Below are 7,889 nucleotides of genomic sequence, written 5' to 3'. Positions count from 1 at the left end.
TAGGAAACACCTATTCAAGTTGATATAAAACATATGTCACGTACAGATTAGACTTCAAAAAATTTGAGGAAAAATAAAATTAAAAATAAAAACCTTATTTCTCAAAATTAGCTCCATCAAATTCACAACACTCTTGTAAGTAATAACACCAGCCATTTAGTCCATCTATAAAAAAATTGAGGATCCTGAAAATTTAACCATGTCAATGCAGTTTTTACATTACCAGATGAAGAAAAACAGGTGTCCGTTAAATAATTTTTAAGATTAGGAAATAAAAAAAAATCATAGAGCCAAATCAGGACTATAAGATGAATTCCTAACTATTTTTCATTGAAATACTTCAAAAATTGCCCTTGTTTGATGAGAGGAATGAGCAGAATTGTCTAGGTGGAGAAGAACTCTCTGGTCAAACTTTTCTTTTCTTTTTTTTTTAAATATGGAACGCTTCATGAATTTGCATGTCATCTTTGCGCAGGGGCCATGCTAATCTTCTCTGTATCGTTCCAATTTTAGTATATGTGCTGCCTAAGCAAGCACTCTGGTCAAACTTTTCATGGGCATTTTTCTGCTAAAGCTTTGGCTAATTTTCTCAAAACACTCTCAGAATATGAAGATGTTTTCATTCTTTTGTCCTTCAGAAAGTCAACAAGCAACATGCTGTAAGGATCCCCCCAAACTATTGCCATGACCTTTTTTCTTGGCTGGTCCACTGTTGCTTTGACTAGACCACACCCACCCACCTCTTGGTAGCCATTGCTTTGATTGTGCTTTGATTCAGGATCATACTGGTAAACTTATGTTCCATTTCCTGGAGTAGTTCTTTAAAGAAATGCTTCAGGATCTTGATCCCACTTGTTAAAATTCCCATTGAAAGTTCTGCTTTGGTCTGCAAGCAAACTCAGTGCAATAGTTTGGTACCCATAGAATGGAAAGTTTGTTCAACCTTTAATTTTTGAGTCGGAATTGTATAAGCTGAATTCATTAAGATATCTATGGTGTTGGCTATTGTTTCTGCTATTAGTCACTAGCCATTTTCAAATAGGGTATGGACAATATTAATTTTAATTTTTTTCCTGCAAGTTGATGCAGTTGGTATGCAGCTATGTGCTTTATCTTCAACATTATCTAGTCCCTTCTAAAAATGGCTTATTCATTTGTAAACTGATGATTTCTTTGGGCATTATCTCCACAAATGTTTCATAGACCATTAATGATTTCACCATTCTTCTACCCAAGATTTACCATAATGTTTGTTCTTCCTTTAATTTTAGCAAAATTCATGTTGCTCTGATAGGGTCTGTTTTCAAATTTATGACTTGTCTTTTTTAGTACCTCAAACCAAATTATATTCAGACATGTTATAGAAAATTAATACAAATTTAATTTGTACTAATACCATTTTGAGATAAGAAAAAAAGATTGATTAAAGATGATGAGCATTGAGTGAGAGCAAGATGGCGGCTGAGTAAAAGCTTCCCTGCAACTTGGCACTGTGATTCTGGGAGATAAGACTCCAGGCATCTCTGGCTGGTGGGATCTGCCTATTATCATCCCTTTGAGGATACAGGGAGTCAGTGAGAGACTTCTTGACCCCAAGAGGAGGACAAAAACAGTAAAAAACTGGCAAGTGGTTGCATATATTCGATTGGTCAAAACCCACCGTCAGCTGTAAGTACAGCAGCAGTGAGACTGTAAACTGGAAAGGACTTACCTGTGAACTGCTTTGGTGTTTTTGGACTTGGCACTCAGTTTAACTGCCCTGGGGAGAGCTTGGGAAGGAGTGTAGAGAATTTTGGGTTTTGTCTAAGGCCCCAGACTGAGCTGCTGAGCCAGAAGGAGCTAATAGTGTTTGGTTATAGACCACAGGGAGCCATTGTGACAGAGTTGCCCTGGCAAGCTTTGCCCTCAGGGTCACAGAGCAAGGATTGGGAAGGAGCTAGTAACCTAGTGACTGAACAGCCTAAAGGCAGGGACTGAGCTGCCTTACAGCCTTAACGCTTGGGGGCAGAGTGAGACTGGTTTTGGCACACTGGGTAAATGGATAGCCACTTCAGCAGTGTTCCCAGCGACAAGCACTTTCCTGAGAAAGCTTCTGCTTAGCCAAATTTAGAAGTTTAAAGTGCCTTTTAAGAAGACTGAAGAGAGATTTAGGGTCTCCACCTTATGGGGTTTAAGAAATCAGCGGAGGCCTCCAATCGTATCAGCATTGTGATTAACATGTCATACCCCAGAAGACCACCTGTTGCCCAGAAAATATTCAACAAGATGTCTATACTGCTTTGTTTTGAGTTTTTTGTTGTTGTTGTTGTTGTTGTTGTTTCTTTGTTTTATTTTTTGCTATTGTTGTTGTTTTGTCTTTTAATTTCAACCTTTTCCCTACAGATATTTTCTTTTCTTTTTGTTTTCTTTCTCCATTTTTATAGTTTAAATACAATTTCCTATTGCTGCCTTTTTCAATAATTAGAACTTCATTTTTGCTAGTGTTTCTACCCCTATTTGTTTTTTCACACAATTTTATCCTGTAAAGTTTTCTGTTTGCTTGTTTTGGTTTGATTTATAGCATTTTTGTCTTTCCTCTCTACAAAACAAGAGAGCAAGGAGGTAGGTACTGTGTCCAATCAGATTAGCAAACAGCTGCTGACCTCAAGGGAACCACCCAACTGGCACCCCCAGAGGTTGGTTTTTTTTTAAGGTTGTGTCAAAGTACCCTACTGTATACCTATGTGGCTCTGCCTCCCCATTTCTGTGCCTTTGTTCTTCTTGTCAATATTCTCTAACCCACTGCCTCTCCTTTCTCTATTTTCTTTTTCTTTCTTTCTTTCCTTCTTTTTCTTTCTTTTATCCCTTCTTGCTCTTCAATCTTCTCATCCTTCTGGTGCTGTACCAAAAGGACTCGTTGAAACCTTAGTCCACAGGCACAGGAACTTAAAGAGCAAGAGGAAGTGAAAGGAAACTTAGGGCAAGGACAGATAAAAGAAGCCATTCATGAGGAAGAATCAGCAGAAAACACCTGGCAACATGAAGAACAAGTCCAGAGCAATCCCTCCAAGGGACCATGAGGTAGCTACTGCAGAAGATTCCACCTATAAAGAAATGTTAGGAATGACAGAAAGGGAATTTAGAATACACATGATGAAAACAATGAAGGAAACTGCTAATAAAGTGGAAAATAACCAAAAGGAAATCCAAAAACAGAATCAAATAAGAGATGAACAATATGAAGAATATAGAAAGGATATAGCAGAGCTGAAGGAACTGAAGCAGTCAATTAGAAAACTTAAAGATGCAATAGAAAGTATCAGCAACAGGTTAGATCATGCGGAAGGAAGACTTTTGGAGGTAGAGGACAAAGTTCTCGAGATAACTCAGATAGTTAAAGAGGCAGAAAAGAAAAGAGAGAAAGCAGAATGTTCACTGACAGAATTATGGGACTTTATGAAGCGTTCCAACATATGAGTTACAGAAATCCCAGAAAGGAGAGAAGAATGCCCCAGAGGAATGGAAGCCATACTAGAGAATATTATAAATGAAAATTTCCCAAATATCACAAAGATTCTGACACACTCCTTTCAGAGGGATATCAGATCCCAGGTCTCCTCAACTCTAACCAAGCTTCTCCAAGACACATTGTGATGAATCTGTCCAAAGTTCAGACAAAAGAAAGGATTCTTCAAGCTGCCAGGAGTAAGCATCAGTTGACCTAAAGGGGCAAATCCATCAAAGTGACTGCAGACTTCTCTAATGAAACTTTCCAAGCAAGAAGACAATGGTCATCTATGTTTAATCTACTTAAACATTAAGAACAATTTTCACCCCAGAATTCTATATCCTGCTAAGCTAAGCTTTAAAATTGATGGAGAAATCAAATCATTTACGGATATACAAACATTGAGGAAATTTGCCACAACAAGACCAGCTCTACAGGAAATGCTTCAACCTGTTCTACACACTGACCATCACAGTGGATCAGCAGCAAAGTAAGAACTCAGAAATTAAAGGACAGAACCTAACTTTCACACTGATGCAAAAGATAAAACTAAGCAATGGACTCTCACAAAATAAGTTGAATAGAACAGTACCACACTTATCAATTATCTCAATAAATGTTAATGGCTTGAATTCTCCACTGAAGAGACATAGATTGGTTGACTGGATTAAAAAACACAAGCCATCCATTTGCTGTCTGCAAGAAACACACCTGGCTTCAAAAGACAAATTAAAACTCCGAGGCAAGGGTTGGAAGACAATTTTTCAGGCAAATGAAATTCAGAAGAAAAGAGGAGTTGCAATCTTATTTTCAGATACATGTGGATTTAAAGCAACTAAAGTCAAAAAAGACAAAGATGGTCACTTTATATTGGTCAAGGGAAAAATACAACAAGAAGACGTTTAAATTTTAAATATTTATGCACCCAATTTAAATGCTCCCAGATTCTTGAAACAGACCTTATTCAGTCTGAGCAATATGATATCTGATATCTGATACCATAATAACACGGGACATTAATGCTCCTCTTACACAGCTGGACAGATCCTTTAAACAGAAATGAAACAGAGATATAAGAGATTTAAATGAGACCCTAGAACAACAGTGCTTGATAGACGCATATAGAACACTCCATCCCAAAGATAAAGAATATACATTCTTCTCATCACCCCATAGAACATTGTCCAAAATTGATCATATCCTGGGACACAAAACAAATATCAACAGAATCAAAAGAATTGAAATTTTACTTTGTATCTTCTCAGACCATAAGGTACTAAAGGTGGAACTCAAGTCTAACAAAACGTTCAACCCCACACAAAGGCATGGAAATTAAACAACCTTCTGTTGAATGACAGATGGGTGCAGAAAGAAATAAAACAGGAAATCACTAACTTCCTTGAGTATAACAACAATGAAGACACAAGCTACCAAAACCTGTGGGATACTGCAAAAGCAGTTTTGAGAGGAAAATTTATCACTTTAGATGCCTACATTTGAAAAACAGAAAGAAAGCGCATCAACAAACTCACAAGCCATCTAATGGAATTGGAAAAAGAAGAAAAATCTAAGCCTAAACCCAGTAGAAGAAAAGAAATACCCCAAATCAAAGCAGAGATCGATGAAATTGAAAACAAAATAATCATTCAGAAAATTAATGAAACAAGGAATTAGTTTTTTGAAAAAATAAATAAAATAGATAAACCATTGGCCAGAAAAACTAGAAATAGAAAAGTAAAATCTCTAGTAACCTCAATCAGAAATGATAAAGGGGAAATAACAACTGATCCCACAGAGATATAACAGATCATCTCTGAATATTAACAGAAACTCTATGCCCAGAAATTTGACTATGTGAAGGAAATGGATCAATATTTGGAATCACACACCCCCTCTAGACTTAGCCGGGAAGAAACAGAGCTTCTGAATAAACCAATTTCAAGCACTGAGATTAAAGAAACAATAAAAAAGCTTCCAACCAAAAAATGCCCTACTCCAGATGGCTTCACACCAGAATTCTATCAAACCTTCAAGGAAGAGCTTATTCCTTGACTGCAGAAATTATTCCAAAAAATTGAGGAGGAAGGAATCTTCCCCAACACATTCTATGAAGCAAACATCACCCTGATACCAAAACCAGGAAAAGACCCAAGCAAAAAGGAGAATTTCAAACCAATCTCACTCATGAATATAGATGCAAAAATTCTCAACAAAATCCTAGCCAATAGATTACAGCTTATCATCAAAAAAGTCATACATCATGATCAAGTAGGTTTCATCCCAGGGATGCAAGGCTGGTTTAATATACGCAAGTCCATAAACGTTATCCACCATATTAACAGAGGCAAAAATAAAGATCATATGATCCTCTCAATAGATGCAGAAAAAAGCATTTGATAAAATCCAGCATCCTTTTCTAATTAGAACACTGAAGAGTATAGGCATAGGTGGCACATTTCTAAAACTGATTGAAGCTATCTATGACAAACCCACAGCTAATGTTTTACTGAATGGAGTAAAACTGAAAGCTTTTCCTCTTAGAACTGGAACCAGACAAGGATGTCTGGTTCAACATAGTGCTGGAAGTTCTAGCCAATACAATTAGGTAAGACAAGGAAATAAAGGGAATCCAAATGGGAGCAGAGGAGGTCAAACTCTCCCTCTTTGCTGAGGACATGATCTTATACTTAGAGAATCCCAATGACTCAACCACAAGACTCCTAGAAGCCATAAAAAAATACAGTAATGTCTCAGGATATAAAATCAATATCCACAAGTCAGTAGCCTTTGTTTACGCCAATAACAGTCAAGATGAGAAGCTAATTAAAGACACAACTCCCTTCATCATAGTTTCAAAGAAAATGAAATACCTAGGAATATACCTAACAAAGGAGGTGAAGGACCTCTATAAAGAAAATTATGAAATCCTCATAAAGAAAATAGCAGAGGATATTAATAAATGGAAGAACGTATCATGCTCATGACTGGGAAGAATCGACATTGTTAAAATGTCTATACTTCCCAAAGCAATCTACCTATTCAATGCCATTCCTATTAAAATACCAACATCGTACTTTCATGATTTGGAAAAAATGATTCTGCGTTTTGTATGGAACCAGAAAAAAAACCTGTATAACTAAGGCAGTTCTTAGTAATAAAAATAAAGTTGGGGGCATCACCATACCAGATATTAGGCTGTACTACAAAGCCATAGTGGTAAGACAGCATGGTACTGGCACAAAAATAGAGACATGGACACTTGGAATTGAATAGAAAACCAGGAAATGAAACTAACATCTTACAACCACCTAATCTTCGATAAACCAAACAAGAACATTCCTTGGGGGAAAGACTCCCTATTCAATAAATGGTGTTGGGAGAAATGGATGTCTACATGTAAAAGACTAAAACTGGACCCACACCTTTCCCCACTCACGAAAATTGATTCAAGATGGATAAAGGACTTAAATTTAAGGCATGAAACAATAAAAATCCTCAAAGAAAGCATAGGTAAAACACTGGAAGATATTGGCTTGGGGGAAGACTTCATGAAGAAGACTGCCATGGCAATTGCAACAGCAACAAAAATAAACAAATGGGACTTCATTAAACTGAAAAGCTTCTGTACAGCTAAGGAGACAATAACTGAAGCAAATAGACAACCTACAGAATGGGGAAGTATATTTGCATATTTTGAATCAGACAAAAGCTTGATAACTAGGATCTATAAAGAACTCAAATTAGTCCACATGAAAAAAGCCAACAATCCCTTATATCAATGGGCAAGAGACATGAATAGAACCTTCTCTAAATAAGACAGATGAATGGCTAACAAACACATGAAAAAATGTTCATCATCCCTATCTATAAGAGAAATGCCAGTCAAAACCACCCTGAGACAAACGAAAGGCTAACAAACACATGAAAAAATGTTCAGCATCCCTATCTATTAGAGAAATGCAAGTCAAAACAACCCTGAGATACCATCTAACCCCAGCGAGAATGGCCCACATCACAAAATATCAAAACTGCAGATGCTGGCGTGGATTTGGAGAGAAGGGAACACTTTTACACTGCTGGTGGGACTGCAAACTAGTACAACCTGTTTGGAAGGAACTATGGAGAAACCTCAAAGCACTCAAGCTAGACCTCTCATTTGATCCTGCAATTTCATTACTGGGCATCTACCCAGAAGGAATAAAATCCTTTTATCATAAGGACACTTGTACTAGACTGTTTATTACAGCTCAATTTACAATCATCAAAATGTGGAAACAGCCTAAATGCCCACCAACCCAGGAATGGATTAACAAGTTGTGGTATATGTACACCATGGAATACTATTCAGCCATTAAAAAATATGGAGACTTTGCCTCCTTCATATTAACCTGGATGGAAGTGG

The 7,889-nt window shown here is 37.0% G+C and overlaps 1 non-coding gene across 1 annotated transcript; it reads right to left on the bottom strand.

The window, feature by feature from the left end:
• Positions 1-430: 430 nt before the first annotated feature.
• Positions 431-537, bottom strand: LOC128580004 (U6 spliceosomal RNA). Its single transcript, XR_008378369.1, has one exon. It is a non-coding gene; the product is annotated as a U6 spliceosomal RNA (small nuclear RNA).
• Positions 538-7,889: the final 7,352 nt, after the last annotated feature.

This window comes from Nycticebus coucang, chromosome 2, assembly GCF_027406575.1.
Source record: "Nycticebus coucang isolate mNycCou1 chromosome 2, mNycCou1.pri, whole genome shotgun sequence".
NCBI lineage: Eukaryota > Metazoa > Chordata > Mammalia > Primates > Lorisidae > Nycticebus > Nycticebus coucang.
Note: the sequence above shows the minus strand (reverse complement) of the source record. Positions and strands in the feature narration are given on the sequence as shown.